This window comes from Pseudophryne corroboree, chromosome 3 (assembly GCF_028390025.1).
Source record: "Pseudophryne corroboree isolate aPseCor3 chromosome 3, aPseCor3.hap2, whole genome shotgun sequence".
NCBI classification, from domain to species: domain Eukaryota; kingdom Metazoa; phylum Chordata; class Amphibia; order Anura; family Myobatrachidae; genus Pseudophryne; species Pseudophryne corroboree.
This window is the reverse complement of record NC_086446.1, coordinates 592369129-592393165: the sequence shown is the minus strand read 5'-3', so window position 1 is coordinate 592393165 and position 24037 is coordinate 592369129. Positions and strand designations below refer to the sequence as shown.

General features: G+C 44.0%; 1 protein-coding gene across 1 annotated transcript in view; it reads right to left on the bottom strand.

Moving 5' to 3' along the window:
* Window positions 1-24037, bottom strand: part of LOC135056378 (uncharacterized) — a 122726-nt gene that overhangs the window by 36091 nt on the left and 62598 nt on the right. Inside the window, exon 3 of the mRNA XM_063961458.1 lies at window positions 10237-10392. The gene's annotated coding sequence lies outside the window, so the exon portion shown is untranslated. The remainder of the gene's footprint in view (window positions 1-10236; window positions 10393-24037) is intronic.

The following is a 24037-nucleotide window of genomic DNA, read 5'->3' as shown; positions in this document are numbered from 1 at the left end:
AAAGAAAATAATTTGTCTCAGTTCATTATTGTAGTGTTCTTACTATTAATGAAAACCATTGAACCACCTGAGGTCTTCCTTGATTCTGGCGCCAATGGTAATTTCATCATGGCCAAGAAGGTTCAAGAGTACAGGATTCATGTGTGCCTCTGTGAACCCCTCTCTGCATAATTGGCATGGATAAGAGCAAAATCCTACATCTTCCGTATATTAATAAACCCAGGATCAGACCATGCGAGTTGGCGCTCTCCATAGGGATCAAATCTCTTTCTATTTGCTTCTTATGGCTGAGAGTACAACTGTTTTTGCGTCTTCAGTGGTTACATCTGCACGCTTCCATATTAGATTGGAAAAAATCTCAGATTTTGTCTTGGGGGTCTTGCTGTCACCAAGAATGTCCTACTAAAATCAGTCCTCCACAGAAAACCATCATGTTCAAGATATTTCTCTGTCAGCTCCTTATTGTTATTATTACATTTTTTCTATAAGGCGCTGTAAGCATTTTGAGCACCTTACTTATGGAACACATTAAAACAATATAATGTACATAGAACATTGCAGTAACTGAAAAACTAAAACAGAGCACAGGTCAAAATTAGCACCATAATTCTCAGTACACAATACAGCTGAGATGTAAGGAAGCAAAGGAGTAATTGGCATACTACTAGGCAGCCGTTAGAAGAGATAAACATACGAGCGAGAGAAGAAGCAGGTATAGACAGTTGCTGAGTAGGAGACACCTGTAATGGAAATGCAAGAGACAAGGGTTGTGGGAACAGGAGGGAAGAGGGCCTTGCTCCACGTGCTTACAATCTAGTGGTAGGGAAGGCTTATCAAGTCTTCCATGATGTGTTCAGTAAATTATCTGCTGCCTGTCCATCGGGAATGGGATTGTCCCATTGATCTGTTGCCAGGGAAATTCCTCCTCAAGGAAGAGTTTTTCTTCACTCAAAGACTCAGGTGGTTACCGAAAATATTAAGAAGAACCATGAACGTGGATTCATCAGAAAGTCTAAGTCTAAGTCAACTGCAGGAACTGGGCTCATTTTGTTAAAAAGAAAGATTGAGAATTCAGACCTTGAAATAGACTACAGAGGTGTAAAAGCTATCACTGTTAAGGACCAACACCCTCTACCCTTAATCTCAGAACTCTTTGACGGAATTAAGGAAGCTAAGGTCATTACCAAACCAGAACTTCATGGGGCCTACATTCTAATTAGGATCAAATCTGGAGACGAGTGGAAAATAATGTTCAACAATTGTGATGGTCACTACGAGTATTTGGTCATGCCACTTGGACAAAGCCATGCAACTGCTGTTTTTCAAAAGCATATGAATAACATCTTCCAAAGCCTTTTACATAAATACATTGTTGTCTGTTTGGATGACATACTGATATTCTCCAAAGATTTAACAAGTTATAGCAAGCATGTATGTGAAGTTCTCTCTCGACTCTCGACAAACCAGTTTTTTTGTAAATTGGAAAAATACCCCTTTGAGCAAAAAGAAATTACATTCCTGGGGTATATTATTTCTGGTTACAGCCTACAGGTGGACCCAGAGACATTTACCAGCATTGGCCCTGTTAACTGGCCCTGTTTGTCTGGTTTAAAAGCAATACAATGTTTCCTGGGATTCTGCAACTCCTATAGACAATTCATTAAGAACTACATGACTATTACAACATACATTACTGCACTCATTAGGAAGGGTCAAGATACTGTAACAGGCTATGAACTCATGAAGCTGGAGAATCATTCTCTCAGTTGAAGCAGTGTTTCCCTTTAGCACCCATCCTTAGGCAATCCAACTGTGACCAGCCTTCTTCCTGGAGGTGGATGCCTGTATGGTCGGTTTTGGGGTGCTGCTTTCACACAGAGATAAAGCAGGGAAGTGGTAATATTGCAGCTTCTTTTCTCACAAGTTTTAGGTTTCAGAGAAAAATTATGCGGTAAGGGACAAAGAATTATCAGTCATCAAGAATAATACTATATCTCAGGAATTTGGGGCGTCATTCCGAGTTGTTCGCTTGGTAAATTTCTTCGCATCGCAGCGATTTTCCGCTTAGTGCGCATGCGCAATGTTCGCACTGCGACTGCGCCAAGTAAATTTGCTATGCAGTTAGGAATTTTACTCACGGTTTTTTCTTCGTTCTGGTGATCGTAATGTGATTGACAGGAAGTGGGTGTTTCTGGGCGGAAACTGGCCGTTTTATGGGTGTGTGTGAAAAAACGCTACCGTTTCTGGGAAAAACGTGGGAGTGGCTGGAGAAACGGAGGAGTGTCTGGGCGAACGCTGGGTGTGTTTGTGACGTCAAACCAGGAATGACAAGCACTGAACTGATCGCAGATGCCGAGTAAGTTTGAAGCTACTCAGAAACTGCTAAGAGGTGTGTAATCGCAATTTTGAGAATCTTTTGTTCGCAATTTTAAGAAGCTAAGATTCACTCCCAGTAGGCGGCGGCTTAGCGTGTGTAAAGCTGCTAAAAGCAGCTTGCGAGCGAACAACTCGGAATGAGGGCCTTAGTTCCACTAAGGAGGAAGAAATTTGTGAGAATAAGCCAATTTTGAATCCCAATTGCTTTGTTGCGGTAAAGTTAAGATTCCTCCTGGGTAAACATTTGTGACACCAGGAATACGCACAAAGTTACTCCAGTGTGTAAAGTAGACGCCGGAACTAATTGTCAGAGGTTATTGGTGGCCAATAATTCGTTGTGATGTCAAGGATTTTGTGGAAGCCTGTCCTACCTGTGCGCAGCACAAGATTGCATCTCAAGCTCCTACAGACCCGTTAGTCCCACTACCAGTGCCTGATTGTGCATGTACTATATCTCCATGGAGTTTGCTTCAGATGTGACTTTCCATCAAGGTTTCAATACAATCTGGGTAATGCTGGACAGATTTTCCAAGGCTGCTCACTTTATTCCACTAAAGAGTTTACCTTCAGCCCCAAAGCTGGCGGAAGTGTTCATAAGAGAATTTTTCAGGGTGCGTGGCTTCCCCAACTACATTGTTTCCAACCGTGTTCCAAATTCTGGAGAGAGCTGTGTAACTGCTTTTACATCAACATGAGCTTTTCTTTGACCTGTTGCTATCAGAACTAAGATCTGCAGAACTTTATCATAAATTAAATTTCAGCCAACAAATATAAATGTGTCTCCTTTTTACCATGGGCTGAATACACTCATAATCATCTCTTCCACAAGACTTCTGGAAGCACTCTCAATTTTTCATTCAATATGTATTGCATCCTGTTCCTGAATTGCCAGCCTGGTAGTCGGTATCTTCCAGCAGTTCACAATGTTTTATCAACAGCTGGAATGAAGTAAAGAGGAATCTAAGTAAAGTAAAGAAAACTCCCCCATTAAAAACTGTGGCTAGGGTGTGCTGTCAACTTGGTATCTGCAGGACAGTACGGATGATGTAATGGTTAGCATTACTGCCTCACAGCACTGAGGTTGTGGGTTCAATTCCCATTATGGCCCTAACTGTGTGGAGTTTGTATATTTTCCCCGTACTTGTGTGAGTTTCCTCCGGGTGCTCCGGTTTCCTCCCACAATCCAAAAATATACTGGTAGGTTCGATGGCTTCTGTCATCGCCACTCCCTCTCCGCCTCCAAATTGGCTCCTGTCATCGCCACTCCCTCTCTGCCCCCAAATAGCATCAGACTGCCAACCACCATTGCAGACCTGTTCTGTACATGCACAGTAAGGGTCTGGTGTATGCGCAAAGCACTGAACAAATGAACCTAATTAAGATCACATCGCTTATCACATCTGTTTTTTTAAATCCATTTTCACTAATATGTGTGAATGAACCACAATGGTGACTATTTCCTGGAAGTTTTTAATTGTATGTGATTACAGACAAAAATACTTACCATATTTAAAATACCAACACTCTCTTAACCTGCTACAATTTTTTTTTTTTTTTTTTATTATTACAGTCAATCACTTTGTGACACAATAATATCTGTGTGTATTGCGGCTGATTTACTTGAAAATTAATGTAGGGTTATATTTTAGCAGTCTATCTTTTAGCTAAATCATTGCCTCCCTTATTTGTTATTAACAAACGAGCTATATTATCTACCTTGTATTTTGATAACTCATTTTCAGTCACTACTGATTTTCACTATTTCCCCCCTCTCCACTACTTTCTACATTGGTTTCCTTTTAGCTGTTGCCATACCATACAATATAAACTTGCAACAGTAACTATTTAAAATATGTTTAACCATTTCCCATTTGGTCAGTGTGCTCTTTAGGAGAACATTTTCCCTGTCTACAAACTTCAAAGCTTCTCTGCCGATTTCAACTCTGCCCTTTATAATTCATAGTTTCTCTAGTCTGTTGCAAAATGTTTTATTGCAGCTTAAGTCAAATGTTATCACGCTGTGATCATTATTTCAGAAATGTCTCAATTTATATCTGGAAAGTTAAACCATCCATGAGGCTGAACATATTTTTCTTTGCTGCCCTTTCAATTTGCAATAATGATCAACTTGTGGTTTACAATGCCCACTGCATGAATCTTACACCCAGTGGCGGCTGCTGCATCTGTGCATTCACACATTGAATGGGGGAGCCGGTCAGCAGATAAAAACATACAGTACTGTACAAAAGTTTAAGGCAGGTGTGGAGAAAGTGCTGTAAAGTAAGAAAGCTTTCAAAAATAGTAGTGTTAACAGTTTATTTTTATTAATTAACAAAATGCAAAGTGAATTAATTGAAGAGAAATCTAAGTCAAATCAATATTGTTTTCATTTATCTGCATTTTTAGGGGTGATGTGAGTCAATGTGGATCAGTCGACAGAAGAACAGGAGTAGCAACCAAGTACAAGTGCTGTATCTGCTGCCAGTCATAATAGTACTTCAACATCTTTGTGTCCAGGGGATACAAAGTTTAAGGAAGGGCACCTGAATTCTAAACAATATTTCGCAATATTAAAGAAAACCACCTCTAAAGGGAAAATTTACTGCCAGAAATCATAAAATTGCCAACATGCCATACACCACACGTAGTGGCAAGGAAAGCCTCAGGCCACCGTCTTGTTTGCTAGTGTTTTCACTGCTACTGCTACTGCTGTTTCATGAACTAGAAGAATGCCTATTGTCGAAGCCAGGGCCAAACACAGTCACACATCTTCTTCTATAACCAGACATGAGTGTCTCATATTCTTACTCTGAGTTCAGTAGAGGTTTCACCTGTAAAACAGGCAAATCAGTACAGAAAAAAAAACTAAGGCTGAAGAACAAACTGTGTTCACAAACTTTACAAGTCCCTGAGGACTAAGGGTTTCCACATATACTATGTGTGAGTCTGACATTTCTGACACTCTACTCGTAGAGTAGCCTCCTTCCACCATGTATGCATCCTCTACAGATGTGAGGATGACAGTAGCACAAGTAAAGGTAGTGACATAGAAATTGAGGATGCTTCTGTGAGAGTGCAACAGGATAAGGGGGATATTTGTGTCTCTAATGCTAATGAGTATGTTGAATATGCGGATATTTGTGTCAAAGTAAGTCAGCCACCAGTGGCAGCATTTCTTGCCCGTGATAAAAAGAAGATAATTGACATGCCTGGGCATAAGACCAAAAAGCCACCTCTTGTGTGTGGAATTATGTTTACCTAAATCCTGACAACATTTGTGAAGGCACCTGTACCATTTGTGAGGCCAAAGTCAGTAGAGGTAGGGACATTACAATCTAGGTACCTCTTCCCTGTTATCTCATCTGCAGCAAGTTCATGCAAGTTATTTATCAAAATCCTAAAAGATCCTGTAAAATAATAACAAGAAGTCCAGTATCAGATACCAGCAGTTTGGACTAGCACATCCAATTTCCACCACTAACAACCTTGTAATCTACCTTCTCATTAATAATTGGAGGTAGTCCTTCCAAAAAATTGGATTGTGGAGGCCCAAACAAACCAAGTACTTCATCCACAAAAGTGGCAGTCACTGTTGCTGAAGTACTTGGTTTGTTAAACTATGCATGTCCTTTTTAATATACAACATAAGGGTGGCAGGGAGGGCCCAAGGACAATTCCACCTTGCAATACTTGTGGACTAGATTTAAGGAAAAAGAAACATGTTATTATCCCTGTTACAGAACATTTCCTTATATCCATTTTAGCTATGTCAAAATATTTATATTATATTTTGATATTACACATAGATTTAAGTCCTGGGTTTATGACAGTGGAAATCTAGTTTCACTACTGTAGCTAATTAGCATCTCCACACATGGTTATGGGCTCTCTGACTGTGGCCTTGTCCAATTTAGCATTTAAAAGCATGGCCAGATCACTGATACAGCTTCTACACATTTCCTGTGGAAGACACACCCACCCACAAATTGAATGTACTACCTGAACAGCTCAGAGACACTTCACTCTCAGTCTCTCTCACACTATGCAGTAGACACAGCTCCAGAGACTCTTCAAAAATGCAGATTCAATAAGGAGCGAAGCTCCTTATGGCTAAGTATTGAACACACATGGCTAGATAAGGCATTAATAGCATAGAATAGCTAAATATGTGTTTGTGGTAGTTGTGAAACATGTTTGTTGTAGATCTGGGAATCTGTGATGGTAGCTGGGACATACGGACAACCTGTAGTATAGCATTTGTGGATGGTGATTTACAGTATAACAGATTGTAGTGGTTTTCTAGGGTATCTTGCTGAAATATGGAAGTTGACATATACTTCCTTTTGTTACTGTGGTCATGTGCTTGTAGCAATGGCATGCTGGGATGTGTAGTTACATTGTATTCTGGTGTTGTGATGGTTCGTATAACATTGACAGTATGCAATATACTGAGTGGGTTCTAGGCCTGAATAAGTTGGATTGGAATGTGGAATATAATTACAGATGGATAGTGAATTCAGCATAATTGTATTTTACACTGTTTCTGTAAGCTTATAATTTACCAATATGGCTGCTGTTGTGTGTTTTCCCCACCCCCTTTTTAAGCCATGTGCTTTTTATAGCCTAACAAAGAATGCAATGTGCTCAAACCTGGAGACATAGGATTGTGGCATTGGTATAGTATTGTGAAGCTTGCATAGTATAGATTATTATCATAGCTACAATCATAGGCTGAAACCAGTGTTTTTGGGAATGGATGTATTTATAAATATGGAGTACATTTACGGGAAATGTGACTAAGACAAGACACCATGCAGCATGTGGCCTGAATACATGTTGCCACTCCTCCGCAAATCACCACACTGGCTATAGCCCTCTAGGCATAACTCTATCTCTCTCTCTCTGTCTCTCTCTCCCTCTCTCACGCACGCACGCACGCACGCACGCACACACACACACACACACACACACACACACACACACACACACACACAAATACATAACCCAAAATCTATATTCCCCTTAGATGTTTCTTCAGATAAATGTTCTCCAGCATCTGCAACATGGCTGTCGTTAACGAGGACCTCCCCCATCTGTACATGTTCAGATGAGGGAGGGGGTCGTTAACGATGCGTGGGAGCGCGCATCGTTAACGACATTGAGTGTACACACTGGACGAGATTGTAAAAGATCTCACTCAGATTGGCCCTTCTGGGCGAGATCTTTTACTTTCTCGTCTAGTGTGCATGGGGCTTAAGTCTGGGATTTGCTGTAGCGCATGAAAAAACATTTCCCCAGTACTAAATAAATATACACATACACACATCTTTGCTATATCCCACCATGTATGGCATGGTTTTGCATGCCATACACTCAGAGATTTAGCCATGCCTTGTGATTTTTCTTCATTTGCTTCTTTAATATGTTACTTTATATATATTCTATTATGGCAAACAAAAATTTTAAAATTCATCCACTCGCTACTCATGAAAAACAGCTTAGCCGTGTTTTGAATATTGTGCCAAATTGGTAAAAAAGCAAAGATGCAAGTGGACACATCTGTACACACACTTCTCACACTTGCCTTTCATAATATTTCTTTCTTATATACAGTAGTTTAAACTTGTGAAAATATTGTATTTTGATTTAGAATGTGCAAATACTGTTTAATGATAAATGTGAACTTTATGAGTATCAATTGTTTATGGAAATACATTCTTATGTTTTACATTCTATATGACTGGCGTGCATCCTTTTATGAGTAAAATATTCCTAATGATTTTAAAGGTATATATCTAGGTACAACCTTTTGCGAGTATGTTATTAAAAGTTACATAATTAGTGATTAATTACTATAGATCAGGGCTGGCCAAACCAGTCCTCAAGATCTACCAACAGTTCACATTTTCCAGACCACCTAGCTAGTGCACAGGTGTAGTCATTACTAATTAAGATGTGCTGCATTCATTCCTAACTGGAATATATCCTAAAACAGATATCCAGGAGGCCTGGAAAACATGAACTGTTGATAGATCTCGAGGACCGGTTTGGCCAGCCCTGCTATAGATCACTAAATGGTTAAAATTATACATTTGCTTTGAAAATATGAAATATAGTGATCTAATACAAAGAAATGGGTACAGAGGGAAAAGCTTTTATGGCTTTTACAATTTAAAAATAAATACGTTTTCTAAATTAAATTAATCAATTGAAATCAATTAGCTAATCAATCAATCAATCAATCAATCAATTAACTCTTTATCTGCCTTCTACTACATGCTCCTCCTCCATTTCCCTGTACTGTCCTGGGGCTTCTTCTGTTGAAAACATTCTTTCTATAGGGTCGTAAAGTTTATTAAACTACCATCCTGTCTACCATTGCTGTGCCACAATGTTTCATAGATGTGCTATATTCATTTAACCTGCCATGTGTTTGTGCTGCTGCACTGTCACATCGTTTAGCCAGCCAGCCTTTGGCCAATAAGAGCTGTAAGGTGGTCAAGATTGACTGGAAATGACTGGAAAATAATTTTATGGAGGTTACAAATACTATAAGAACAAAAACAGGCCCAACTTACTCGATTTTAGTTGTTTTTTGTTTTTGTTTTTTAAAATCTAAAACAAAAATACGAGGGTGGTTTTACCAAAACCAGAAAACAAAAACAAAACACAGAGGGTGTCTACTGTTATTCCTTCTTTTTGTATCAATAATTCATGACAACACAGCCAAACCTACTGGATACTAAAATGTTCACTTAATAGAGTGGTTTTTAACAAACCCTACTTTACTTGTTTTCCTCTCTTTGAATATATGCAGATATGGACTCTACACTGTCAGACTATCAACAGATATCCTTTAACTGCACAGATGTTAAAAGGTTTTTACATATTTACAAACCCCCTTGTACAATCACTGCCCAGTCTGGGTTCTTGGCCAAGTGTACTATACAACCTGTTGCTATGAGGCCCAGTTCTTATTTACCTCCCTAAGCCATTAAACGGCTTCATTCTGTTGTCATTCACGTGTTGCATAAAGCACAACTAATCTTTTGAGACTGCTACCTTGAATTTACAGACGACACAGTAATTGTCTGAAATACGTTTTGAGGAACATTCATCTACCTCTTACATTACAGGTATTTATTTAACCATGACCTCTGGGTCCACTTTAACATCTACCAACTTTCTTTTGACCCCATCTGCCATATGCCAAACCCAAGCATCCAGAACAGGTAAGAGAACTTTCTGACTATTTACAACTACAAAGCAATTTTTTAAGTTATATTTAAAAAACAAATCACAAAACGTAAAGCTATGTACTTAGCAGAACAAATGCACTTTTCAGACAGTTGCCAAGGAAATAAAATACATTGTTCAGCTCAGAAACCTCCCTTGCCCTTAGGATGTAGTCTCAGATAGAAACATTGGGCTCTTTCACTTGTATACAAGGCTTAGCAAAGTGTTCTACATGAATACAACTATGAAAAGTCTGGAAGAAATACTGGGGCAGATGTATTAACCTGGAGAAGGCATAAGGAAGTGATAAACCAGTGATATGTGCAAGGTGATAAAGGCACCAGCCAATCAGATCCTAACTGTTAATTTACATATTGGAGCTGATTGGGTGGTGCCTTTATCACCTTGCACATATCACTGGTTTATCACTTCCTTATGCCTTCTCCAGGTTAATACATCTGCCCCAATATGCCCAGAAAAACCTTGGTCAATAGATATTGTGAAGAAAAATGGAAATGAGATCAGATAAACCAAGCTTCAGATCCACTGTACAGTATATCTGTAAACACATCATTATGTGCTAGGCACGGATGACACAAGTGAAAATGGAATTTTGGTACTTACCGATAAATACTTTTCTCCGATTTCATAGTGGACACTGGAGTATATACCTTGGGGTATAGATGGGTGATAAGCATAGCCTGGCACTTTAAATTTCTTCAGAACATCTGGTTCCTCCCCCTCTATGCCCCAGAAGATTTCAGTTAAGATTAACCAAGCCTGAGGGGAGACGGAACAGAGACCACACAGTAAGGAGAAGGAGGAACCAATACAGTAAACTGTCCAAGGACAAAAAAAGCAAACCAGCTTAATGATCAGCCTGCAGGTAAGAACTACAAATACCTGAAACACGCCATGCGAGAAGAACACAGTCAGAAAAATCAGCAGGAAAGAGCAGCGCCGGGAGGGCGTCCAGAGTCCACCATGGAATCGGAGAAAAGGATTTATCCTTAAGTACCAAAATCCCATTTTCTCCTTCATCCACTAGGGAACAATGGAGTATATACCTTGGGGATGTCTCAAAGCTGACCCACTCGAGGCGGGAAGGCGCTGAAAAACCTGCAGAACGCGACCACCAAACCTGAACAGTGGCCTCAGAGTAAGAAGCAGAGGTCCGAAATGGCAAACTGCTTGTAGAACCTGGGCACTTTACAATAATATGAGTCAACACCCCCAAGAAAGGGTGATTGAAAACCTGCCAGTGACTACAACAAAGTCTAAGTGAACCCACTGGATAAGACCCTGGTAAAAGCAAGCCAGCTATGGCTATAGGTAAGAGAGCGCACCATAAAGATCTGACATGTCATGGAATATGACAACAGAAAACAAAGGATTGAGGAAAAGGAAAATCAGGGGCCAGGATTGGCTAACTGTCGTGAATGTGCAAACTGCAACCTGACCAGGAAGGAAAGGACATTAACAAAACAGAGCACCAAGCTCTGACACCCACCCCGTGTCGACCTGGACAACAGTGGATAACCACAAGGATAGAATTCCCACACAACCTGATTGACTGAAGGAACCCAAGGTAAAAACCTCCTGTGCATTAGAAGGTACCAAACTAGTGTGGATCTAAAATAAGAATCCGAAAAGAATGGTAAGAACCTGCGAGCAGGACCCATTGAGGCTGAAGAATATGGAAAAGTTCACTGAAATAAGCCAGAATTATCCAAGGTATAACTGCGAAAGTCATTTACACCCTGCATTACCAAACTATAAGAGGAGGCAGCCTCTGAAATAACATGGTGTTGCAGGAAGGTTTGCACGCCTCACTCGGATCCAAATATGAGGCAAAACCTCAGGATCCTGCTGTCAGATCCTGAAGTTTTGGCTCGGACACCAGTCTCCTTAGTAACCTATGGAAGATGGCTCTCAGCTAATCAGTGTGTGCCCATAGGCTACAATGGGAAAGATGGATGCCCCCACACAGAGCCGGCCATAGGCATAGGCAAACTAGGCAATTGCCTAGGGCATTTGATATGCCTAGGGGCATCAGCAGCTTCTGCTGATTAAAATGATATGCGGCATGCCTATATTCTGTATGTAGCATTTCATATGCAGATACAGCCACAGTCTCACACAGTATATTGGCATGCTGCATATCAGTTTAATCAGCAGAAGCTGCTTGTGCATCCTAGCTACATAGCAATGCAAATAAGATGCATTTTCATTAAAAAAGATGCCCGACATTAGCATTGATGCAAGATTTGTGAGGACACATCTGTATCCAAGCAGAGGCAGAGGTCACAGTGTTAGTGGAAGTGTGAGTGCTGTGTGCATGTGAGTGGGTTGGTTGTGCAGTAGTGTTCAGAATATGTGTAAGGAACATTATGTGTGTCATGTAAAAATGCATTAATAATGTGCAACATATGTGTAAAGGGCCACTATGTGTGTCATTATGTGTACAAGGGCATTAATAATGTGCGGCATATGTGTAACAGGGTACTACTGTATGTGTGTCATTATGTGTATAGGGGCACTAATAATGTGCAGCAAATGTGTAGGGGCACTATGTGTGTCATTATGTCTATAAGGGCATTAATAATGTGCGGCATATGTGTAAGGGACATTATGTGTAAAGGTTGTCATAATGTGTAAGGTGCATTATGTTTATAAGGACATTAATGTGTCTCATATGTGTAAGGGGCATTACTGTGTGGAATTGTGTATAAATGCATTACTAATGTGTGGCATTATGTGTATAAGGTGCTCTATTATGTGTCGTTGCATATAGAAAGGGCAGTACTGTGTCGTCTAATGTGAATAAAGAGCAATAAGGTGTGGTATAATGTGAATAAAGAGCAATTCAGTGTGATGTAATGTGAATAAGGGGTTCTACTCTGAGGAGTAACGTTTATAAGGTAAAGTGATACTACTGTGGGATGTAATATGAATTATGGACACTATCGCAAGATAAAATGTGAAAAAAGTTGCAGTACTCTGTGGCGTAATTGGAATTGGGGTTACTATTGTGTGGCCATGCCCCTTCCCAGCAAGAAGATGCCCCTTTTTGGGCTGTGCGTCAAATGTGTGAACTGTTCCTATTTAAAATATAGGGGGTACAAGGACTGCTATGGGTGAGGGGTGATGGTGCTGGGAAAGAGGTGCAAGGTCAGAGGCAGAACCAGCGGTGGTGCTAGGGGGCACCAGCCAAAATCTTGCCTAGGGCATCATATTGGTTAGGGCTGGCTCTGCCCCCACAGCACTAATAGCGCCGCCCTCACTTCCGACACTCCCACACTGCCGGCACCCGCACTGCCGACTCCCCTGTACTGGGGACACTGCCGACACTCCTGCACTGAGGGCACTGCCGGTACTCCTTCACTGAGGACACCAACAGCACTCCTGCATTGCCGACACTGCTGGACCCCCTGCACTGAGGACACTACCGGCATTCCTGCACTGAGGCCACCTCTGGCACTCCCGCATTGCAGACACTGCAGGCATCCATTAGAGATGAGCGCCTGAAATTTTTCGGGTTTTGTGTTTTGGTTTTGGGTTCGGTTCCGCGGCCGTGTTTTGGGTTCGAACGCGTTTTGGCAAAACCTCACCGAATTATTTTTGTCGGATTCGGGTGTGTTTTGGATTCGGGTGTTTTTTTCCAAAAACACTAAAAAACAGCTTAAATCATAGAATTTGGGGGTCATTTTGATCCCAAAGTATTATTAACCTCAAAAAACATAATTTACACTCATTTTCAGTCTATTCTGAATACCTCACACCTCACAATATTATTTTTAGTCCTAAAATTTGCACCGAGGTCGCTGTGTGAGTAAGATAAGCGACCCTAGTGGCCGTCACAAACACCGGGCCCATCTAGGAGTGGCACTGCAGTGTCACGCAGGATGTCCCTTCCAAAAAACCCTCCCCAAACAGCACATGACGCAAAGAAAAAAAGAGGCGCAATGAGGTAGCTGTGTGAGTAAGATTAGCGACCCTAGTGGCCGACACAAACACCGGGCCCATCTAGGAGTGGCACTGCAGTGTCACGCAGGATGGCCCTTCCAAAAAACCCTCCCCAAACAGCACATGACGCAAAGAAAAAAAGAGGCGCAATGAGGTAGCTGACTGTGTGAGTAAGATTAGCGACCCTAGTGGCCGACACAAACACCGGGCACATCTAGGAGTGGCACTGCAGTGTCACGCAGGATGTCCCTTCCAAAAAACCCTCCCCAAACAGCACATGACGCAAAGAAAAAAAGAGGCGCAATGAGGTAGCTGTGTGAGTAAGATTAGCGACCCTAGTGGCCGACACAAACACCGGGCACATCTAGGAGTGGCACTGCAGTGTCACGCAGGATGTCCCTTCCAAAAAACCCTCCCCAAACAGAACATGACGCAAAGAAAAAAAGAGGCGCAATGAGGTAGCTGTGTGAGTAAGATTAGCGACCCTAGTGGCCGACACAAACACCGGGCCCATCTAGGAGTGGCACTGCAGTGTCACGCAGGATGTCCCTTCCAAAAAACCCTCCCCAATCAGCACATGATGCAAAGAAAAAGAAAAGAAAAAAGAGGTGCAAGATGGAATTATCCTTGGGCCCTCCCACCAACCCTTATGTTGTATAAACAAAACAGGACATGCACACTTTAACCAACCCATCATTTCAGTGACAGGGTCTGCCACACGACTGTGACTGATATGACGGGTTGGTTTGGACCCCCCCCAAAAAAGAAGCAATTAATCTCTCCTTGCACAAACTGGCTCTACAGAGGCAAGATGTCCACCTCATCTTCACCCTCCGATATATCACCGTGTACATCCCCCTCCTCACAGATTATCAATTCGTCCCCACTGGAATCCACCATCTCAGCTCCCTGTGTACTTTGTGGAGGCAATTGCTGCTGGTCAATGTCTCCGCGGAGGAATTGATTATAATTCATTTTAATGAACATCATCTTCTCCACATTTTCTGGATGTAACCTCGTACGCCGATTGCTGACAAGGTGAGCGGCGGCACTAAACACTCTTTCGGAGTACACACTTGTGGGAGGGCAACTTAGGTAGAATAAAGCCAGTTTGTGCAAGGGCCTCCAAATTGCCTCTTTTTCCTGCCAGTATAAGTACGGACTGTGTGACGTGCCTACTTGGATGCGGTCACTCATATAATCCTCCACCATTCTATCAATGTTGAGAGAATCATATGCAGTGACAGTAGACGACATGTCCGTAATCGTTGTCAGGTCCTTCAGTCCGGACCAGATGTCAGCATCAGCAGTCGCTCCAGACTGCCCTGCATCACCGCCAGCGGGTGGGCTCGGAATTCTGAGCCTTTTCCTCGCACCCCCAGTTGCGGGAGAATGTGAAGGAGGAGATGTTGACAGGTCGCGTTCCGCTTGACTTGACAATTTTGTCACCAGCAGGTCTTTCAACCCCAGCAGACCTGTGTCTGCCGGAAAGAGAGATCTAAGGTAGGCTTTAAATCTAGGATCGAGCACGGTGGCCAAAATGTAGTGCTCTGATTTCAACAGATTGACCACCCGTGAATCCTTGTTAAGCGAATTAAGGGCTGCATCCACAAGTCCCACATGCCTAGCGGAATCGCTCCGTGTTAGCTCCTCCTTCAATGCCTCCAGCTTCTTCTGCAAAAGCCTGATGAGGGGAATGACCTGACTCAGGCTGGCAGTGTCTGAACTGACTTCACGTGTGGCAAGTTCAAAGGGCATCAGAACCTTGCACAACGTTGAAATCATTCTCCACTGCACTTGAGACAGGTGCATTCCACCTACTATATCGTGCTCAATTGTATAGGCTTGAATGGCCTTTTGCTGCTCCTCCAACCTCTGAAGCATATAGAGGGTTGAATTCCACCTCGTTACCACTTCTTGCTTCAGATGATGGCAGGGCAGGTTCAGTAGTTTTTGGTGGTGCTCCAGTTTTCTGTACGTGGTGCCTGTACGCCGAAAGTGTCCCGCAATTCTTCTGGCCACCGACAGCATCTCTTGCACGCCCCTGTCGTTTTTTAAAAAATTCTGCACCACCAAATTCAAGGTATGTGCAAAACATGGGACGTGCTGGAATTGGCCCAGATTTAATGCACACACAATATTGCTGGCGTTGTCCGATGCCACAAATCCACAGGAGAGTCCAATTGGGGTAAGCCATTCCGCGATGATCTTCCTCAGTTGCCGTAAGAGGTTTTCAGCTGTGTGCGTATTCTGGAAAGCGGTGATACAAAGCGTAGCCTGCCTAGGAAAGAGTTGGCGTTTGCGAGATGCTGCTACTGGTGCCGCCGCTGCTGTTCTTGCGGCGGGAGTCCATACATCTACCCAGTGGGCTGTCACAGTCATATAGTCCTGACCCTGCCCTGCTCCACTTGTCCACATGTCCGTGGTTAAGTGGACATTGGGTACAGCTGCATTTTTTAGGACACTGGTGACTCTTTTTCTGAGGTCTGTGTACATTTTCGGTATCGCCTGCCTAGAGAAATGGAACCTAGATGGTATTTGGTACCGGGGACACAGTACCTCCAACAAGTCTCTAGTTGGCTCTGCAGTAATGATGGATACCGGAACCACGTTTCTCACCACCCAGGATGCCAAGGCCTCAGTTATCCGCTTTGCAGTAGGATGACTGCTGTGATATTTCATCTTCCTCGCAAAGGACTGTTGAACAGTCAATTGCTTACTGGAAGTAGTACAAGTGGGCTTACGACTTCCCCTCTGGGATGACCATCGACTCCCAGCGGCAACAACAGCAGCGCCAGCAGCAGTAGGCGTTACACGCAAGGATGCATCGGAGGAATCCCAGGCAGGAGAGGACTCGTCAGACTTGCCAGTGACATGGCCTGCAGGACTATTGGCATTCCTGGGGAAGGAGGAAATTGACACTGAGGGAGTTGGTGGGGTGGTTTGCGTGAGCTTGGTTACAAGAGGAAGGGATTTACTGGTCAGTGGACTGCTTCCGCTGTCACCCAAAGTTTTTGAACTTGTCACTGACTTATTATGAATGCGCTGCAGGTGACGTATAAGGGAGGATGTTCCGAGGTGGTTAACGTCCTTACCCCTACTTATTACAGCTTGACAAAGGGAACACACGGCTTGACACCTGTTGTCCGCATTTCTGGTGAAATACCTCCACACCGAAGAGCTGATTTTTTTGGTATTTTCACCTGGCATGTCAACGGCCATATTCCTCCCACGGACAACAGGTGTCTCCCCGGGTGCCTGACTTAAACAAACCACCTCACCATCAGAATCCTCCTGGTCAATTTCCTCCCCAGCGCCAGCAACACCCATATCCTCCTCATCCTGGTGTACTTCAACACTGACATCTTCAATCTGACTATCAGGAACTGGACTGCGGGTGCTCCTTCCAGCACTTGCAGGGGGCGTGCAAATGGTGGAAGGCGCATGCTCTTCACGTCCAGTGTTGGGAAGGTCAGGCATCGCAACCGACACAATTGGACTCTCCTTGTGGATTTGGGATTTCAAAGAACGCACAGTTCTTTGCGGTGCTTTTGCCAGCTTGAGTCTTTTCAGTTTTCTAGCGAGAGGCTGAGTGCTTCCATCCTCATGTGAAGCTGAACCACTAGCCATGAACATAGGCCAGGGCCTCAGCCGTTCCTTGCCACTCCGTGTGGTAAATGGCATATTGGCAAGTTTACGCTTCTCCTCCGACAATTTTATTTTAGGTTTTGGAGTCCTTTTTTTTCTGATATTTGGTGTTTTGGATTTGACATGCTCTGTACTATGACATTGGGCATCGGCCTTGGCAGACGACGTTGCTGGCATTTCATCGTCTCGGCCATGACTAGTGGCAGCAGCTTCAGCACGAGGTGGAAGTGGATCTTGATCTTTCCCTAATTTTGGAACCTCAACTTTTTTGTTCTCCATATTTTATAGGCAGATCTAAAAGGCACCTCAGGTAAACAATGGAGATGGATGGATTGGATACTAGTATACAATTATGGACGGACTGCCACGGTTAGGTGGTATAAAAAAACCACGGTTAGGTGGTATATAATACAATTATGGATGGACGGACTGCCTGCCGAGTGCCGACACAGAGGTAGCCACAGCCGTGAACTACCGCACTGTACACTGGTTGATAAAGAGATAGTAGTATACTCGTAACAACTAGTATGACGACGGTATAAAGAATGAAAAAAAAAACACGGTTAGGTGGTATATATTATAATACAATTATGGTTGGACGGACTGCCTGCCGAGTGCCGACACAGAGGTAGCCACAGCCGTGAACTACCGCACTGTACACTGGTTGATAAAGAGATAGTAGTATACTCGTAACAACTAGTATGACGACGGTATAAAGAATGAAAAAAAAACCACGGTTAGGTGGTATATATTATAATACAATTATGGTTGGACGGACTGCCTGCCGAGTGCCGACACAGAGGTAGCCACAGCCGTGAACTACCGCACTGTACACTGGTTGATAAAGAGATAGTAGTATACTCGTAACAACTAGTATGACGACGGTATAAAGAATGAAAAAAAAACCACGGTTAGGTGGTATATATTATAATACAATTATGGATGGACGGACTGCCTGCCGAGTGCCGACACAGAGGTAGCCACAGCCGTGAACTACCGCACTGTACACTGGTTGATAAAGAGATAGTAGTATACTCGTAACAACTAGTATGACGACGGTATAAAGAATGAAAAAAAAAACACGGTTAGGTGGTATATATTATAATACAATTATGGTTGGACGGACTGCCTGCCGAGTGCCGACACAGAGGTAGCCACAGCCGTGAACTACCGCACTGTACACTGGTTGATAAAGAGATAGTAGTATACTCGTAACAACTAGTATGACGACGGTATAAAGAATGAAAAAAAAAACACGGTTAGGTGGTATATAATACAATTATGGTTGGACGGACTGCCTGCCGAGTGCCGACACAGAGGTAGCCACAGCCGTGAACTACCGCACTGTACACTGGTTGATAAAGAGATAGTAGTATACTCGTAACAACTAGTATGACGACGGTATAAAGAATGAAAAAAAAACCACGGTTAGGTGGTATATATTATAATACAATTATGGTTGGACGGACTGCCTGCCGAGTGCCGACACAGAGGTAGCCACAGCCGTGAACTACCGCACTGTACACTGGTTGATAAAGAGATAGTAGTATACTCGTAACAACTAGTATGACGACGGTATAAAGAATGAAAAAAAAACCACGGTTAGGTGGTATATATTATAATACAATTATGGATGGACGGACTGCCTGCCGAGTGCCGACACAGAGGTAGCCACAGCCGTGAACTACCGCACTGTACACTGGTTGATAAAGAGATAGTAGTATACTCGTAACAACTAGTATGACGACGGTATAAAGAATGAAAAAAAAACCACGGTTAGGTGGTATATAATACAATTATGGTTGGACGGACTGCCTGCCGAGTGCCGACACAGAGGTAGCCACAGCCGTGAACTACCGCACTGTACACTGGTTGATAAAGAGATAGTAGTATACTCGTAACAACTAGTATGACGACGGTATAAAGAATGAAAAAAAAACCACGGTTAGGTGGTATATATTATAATACAATTATGGATGGACGGACTGCCTGCCGAGTGCCGACACAGAGGTAGCCACAGCCGTGAACTACCGCACTGTACTGTGTCTGCTGCTAATATAGACTGGTTGATAAAGAGATAGTATACAATACTACTAATATACTGGTGGTCAGGCACTGGTCACCACTAGTCACACTGGCAGTGGCACTCCTGCAGCAAAAGTGTGCACTGTTTAATTTTAATATAATATTATTTATCATGTACTCCTGGCTCCTGCTATAACAACCTGCAGTGCTCCCCAGTCTCCCCCACAATTATAAGCTTTATATACAATACATTGATGTGCAGCACACTGGGCTGAGCAGTGCACACAGACTGAGTCACTGTGTGACTGTGTATCGTTTTTTTCAGGCAGAGAACGGATATATTAAATAAAACAAACAACTGCACTGTCTCTGGTGGTCACTGGTCACTGTGGTCGTCAGTCACTAAACTCTGTCTGCACTCTCTTCTAATCTACAGTATCACAGCAATCTCTCTCTCTCTCTCTCTTCTAAATCTAATCTAAATGGAGAGGACGCCAGCCACGTCCTCTCCCTATCAATCTCAATGCACGTGTGAAAATGGCGGCGACGCGCGGCTCCTTATATAGAATCCGAGTCTCGCGAGAATCCGACAGCGTCATGATGACGTTCGGGCGCGCTCGGGTTAACCGAGCAAGGCGGGAAGATCCGAGTCGCTCGGACCCGTGAAAAAAAAAGTGAAGTTCGTGCGGGTTCGGATTCAAAGAAACCGAACCCGCTCATCTCTAGCATCCATGCATTGAGGACACCACTGTGGCACACACACTGCTGACACCGTTGGCACCCCTGCACTGAGGACACCACTGGGGCACCTATTTTATGAGACGTTTCAGTCAATAAACTTTGTAGGTTCAAAACAGCAAACCAATGAAGGTAAGCAAGATCCTTCTGAAACTCCCTATACTCCTCCTTCTCTTCATCACTGAAGAACACCCATCCATCTTCTTTCCTAAACAGTTTAGAAAATGCCATTTGGAATTCCAGACACAGTAAAAGCATAAGGAATTGAGCTTGAAGCGGCAATCGTTCAGTTCGCAGATTTGATATGGGAACATTTTCAAGCTCAGGTCTGTAGTCCAGAACCTCATTGCAGATTCCAGCGCCATATTTTGTATTTATCTTTGGTTCTAATGGACATTCAACCTGAATGAATAGATCTGGCTGAAAGTCATCAGCGGAAAGTACAGAGTGATCTGACGCAGCAAAATCATTCCCAGTATTTTTCAAAAAAGGAAAAAATATGGCTGCCTGAAAAATAACAATGCCCAAATCCCTGTCTACAATCACCCAACTGCATCTCCACTGCCCATCGCACTCAGCTTTAGTGGTAGTCTGACGAAAGAGCTTCTTCCCACTTTCTGCAGTACTGGCATTTGTGTTACTTTGCCCTAGAGATACTGGTTGTACCTGGGAGGTGGTTACAACACAACCACTTAACTCTACAAGCACCAGAGTTGGCTTAACCATGGCAATTAGAAAATTAGCAGCAGCCAGCACTCAATATTTAAAACTGCAATCTAAGTATGCAGCAGCAATAAACTGCAGAAACAATCTATTTCTTTTCTCAGGACTATCACAAAACTAAAGCTACAGTAAATTAAATGTGCGTACCATTACATACATATCTATTTATTGATGTCCTCCTGTCGTTCTAATATACATTTCTAGACAACCACTTCATTACAGACCGTGCAGCATTATAGAAACCTAACAGTACAATAAGCATGCCCTATGTGACTGTGGGGGTCATTCCGAGTTGATCGCTAGCTGCCGATGTTCGCTGCATAGCGATCATTTAAAAAAATGGCAAAACTACGCATGTGTATGGGGCGTAATGCGCACGCGCAGCGTACGGGTACAAAGAGCATCGTTGTTTTGCACTGCTTCTAGCGACGATTCCATTCGCACAGCCGATCGCAAGGAGATTGACAGGAAGAAGGCGTTTGTGGGTGGCAACTGACCGTTTTCTGGGAGTGTTTGTAAAATCGCAGGCGTGTCCAAGCGTTTGCAGGGCGGGTGTCTGACGTCAATTCCAGGACCAAAAAGACTGAAGGGATCTCAATGGCTGAGTAAGTCCAGAGCTACTCAGAAACTGCAAAAAACTTTTTAGTCCCGCTCGGCTGCACACGTGTTCGCACACTTGCAAAGCGAAAATACACTTCCCCGTGGGCGGTCACTATGCGTTTGCACGGCTGCTAAAAGTAGCTAGTGAGCGAACAACTTGGAATGAGGGCCTGTATATAGATACTGACAGCACCAGCAGGAAGTAGGGATGGAAATAATTTGATGTTTCATCGGAACCATCGGTCAGATAGTTTGGATGGGCGATGTTTAACCCTGTGATGGTGAGGATCCAATGTTTCCCTGATGTTTTTTATTTTTTGTGTGACACCGTGTGGCTGCGCCAGATTATTGGCAGCTGCATTCACTGTGTGGAGCTTTGAGCTGCTGGCTCACTACGTGTTTTGTATTAACAACATAAGAGACTGACAAGACACGCTGACTGGTCTGACTTCGCCTTCTACTGTTGTGTGTGTTCTGCTACTGGGGGAGGTGGCTGACAGTGTGAAAGGTACTCTGGTCAGCCAGTCAGCAAGTAGCACATAGGACAGCCCCACCCCTGGCTCACTGCCACTGGTGCTGCTTCAGTGAATCACTGGTTGCTGAGCTGGGCTGCCTGCTGCATGTGTGTGCTGTTGCTGGGGGTGGTGGTTGACAGAGTGAAAGACACGGTGGTCAGCCAATCAGCAGCAGGACACAGGCAGGGGGCACACTGGCTGCAGGTAGTGGTAATTGAGCAGTGAGTGATAGTGTCAGTCATTGGGGGATATTTAGTGGTTTGAAAAGTCAGTTGGGTGTCTTTTTTTTCTATCTAATAGAAAAAAAGACACCCAACCAACGTTTCAAACATTTGAATTCCCCTCATTGACTGCTTTCATCGTATAGGTAATATAAGGGCACGGTCGTGCCCTTATATGAAGGCTGAATCGAACAAACCGAATTCTCCCATAGGGAACTTCTGAGATGGGGGCATGGTGTTTGAGGGGCTACACCTCAAAAGTGATTAGACGTACTGAGCTGAAATTTGGCATGGACGTGTAGAATCGTCACCCGATGCTGCTTGCCAAATTTCAGAGCAAAATAATAAAAAGTGAGGAATTGGGAGTAACCTAAAGTTTCAACTGTCAGTTTTTTTCTGCGACTTCCTGGTTGGCTTTTTGACACCGTTTTCCCATATAGTGAATGAGAATTTTTTTGGGAAGGCATAACTCAGGATAGAGGACGAATTAAGACTTGGGGTTTGTTTTATTAGATAGATCTTATCCCAGTGTAGTGCCTTTTGGGGTTGTGGTTTTTCAGAAAGTTATAGTTTTTTTAATTAAATAAAATATGCCCCATTATAAAGATAGGGCTTTTCAATTTGTTGCGGCTGCGCAGTGGCCGCCAGCAGGGGGTGTACGCAGAGAAGCTTCATATGGGTGTACAATTATGGCCGACTTTGAAGCCAGCCCAGTCCCCTCGGTAGATTGCCGCGCTGTTGAGCCTGAGGCACTAGGCTCACCATAAGGACGGGACCCGCAGCCGCCAGCATTCTCAATTACAGGCACACAGCGGCAGCTTTCAGAATAGAGGAGTGGAGCGGGGAGAGAAGGTGCACGGAGGGACACACAGCCGCCGGCATTCCCCGTTATAGTAATGATGATGTAGTGACTCATAGTGCACCGAAGCCAGCCGCGGCCAGTAACAATGAGGGAAGCGGAGAAATTAGGCAGCCTGGCCAGTCTCCTCCGGCCATACTGCTTATCTGCGTCCCTCATTGTTACTGCCCGCAGCTGGCTTCGGTGCACTATGAGTCACTAAATCATCATTAGTATAACGGGGAACGCCGGCGGCTGCGGGTCCCTCCATGCACCTTCTCTCCCCGCTCTGCTGTGTGCCTGTCTCCAGCTCCAGCTGTCTCCTGTCTCTTGTTTGGGGCTTGACAAGCGTTGTAGTGTCCCTCGGATTGATGGTTTAGCTGTAGGAGCTGCCAGCGGGCTGCTCGAGGTCAGTGCTCATTCCGATGCAATGATCCAGTGAAGGGAAGGGCTGAGCTGTAGACATGCACAGTCCACGCTGCAGCTTTGCAGAACCTCTGTCTGGTGCTGATTGCGGAGGCTGTGCTGCCTTTCTCTCCTGCTTTCTGGGAGGGAATATTTGCTGCCGCTGACCTCCCTCGGCGTGTACACGGGCAGAGAGCTGGATGTTAATAGAGGTGTATTTATGTTGGTGCAGAGTTTATGTGCCTGAGGCTCAGTGCCACTGCCCGCTGCCTCTTTATTTAAACACTATCAGAGCTTGCCTCAACTTTCCTCTGCTCGTTGCATGACGTCACGGTGTGCCCCCTCCACAGCAGCACCCCCCCCCCATCCTCCTCCACCCGATCAGTGACCCTCACCCTTTCCCACTGAGCAGTATAAGCAACAGAGCTTTCCTCCCAGACAGAGTAACCTGGACGTGGTCATGCAGTACAAGATATCATATTACTGTTATTATATATATATATATAATAAGGGCATGGTTGTTTCCGGCCTCCCCCCGCTGTGTGCCCGGCTCCCTTCCCCTCCCACTGTGTGCACGCCCCCCCCCCTGCTTTGTGCCAGCTCCCCCATTCCTCCACCCTGTGCTGTGTGTCCGGCCACCCCCCCTCCTCCCGCTGTGTGTCCGGCCACCCCTCCTCCCGCTGTGTGTCCGGCAAAACCCCCCTCCTCCCGCTGTGTGTCCTGCCACCCCCCCTCCTCCTGCTGTG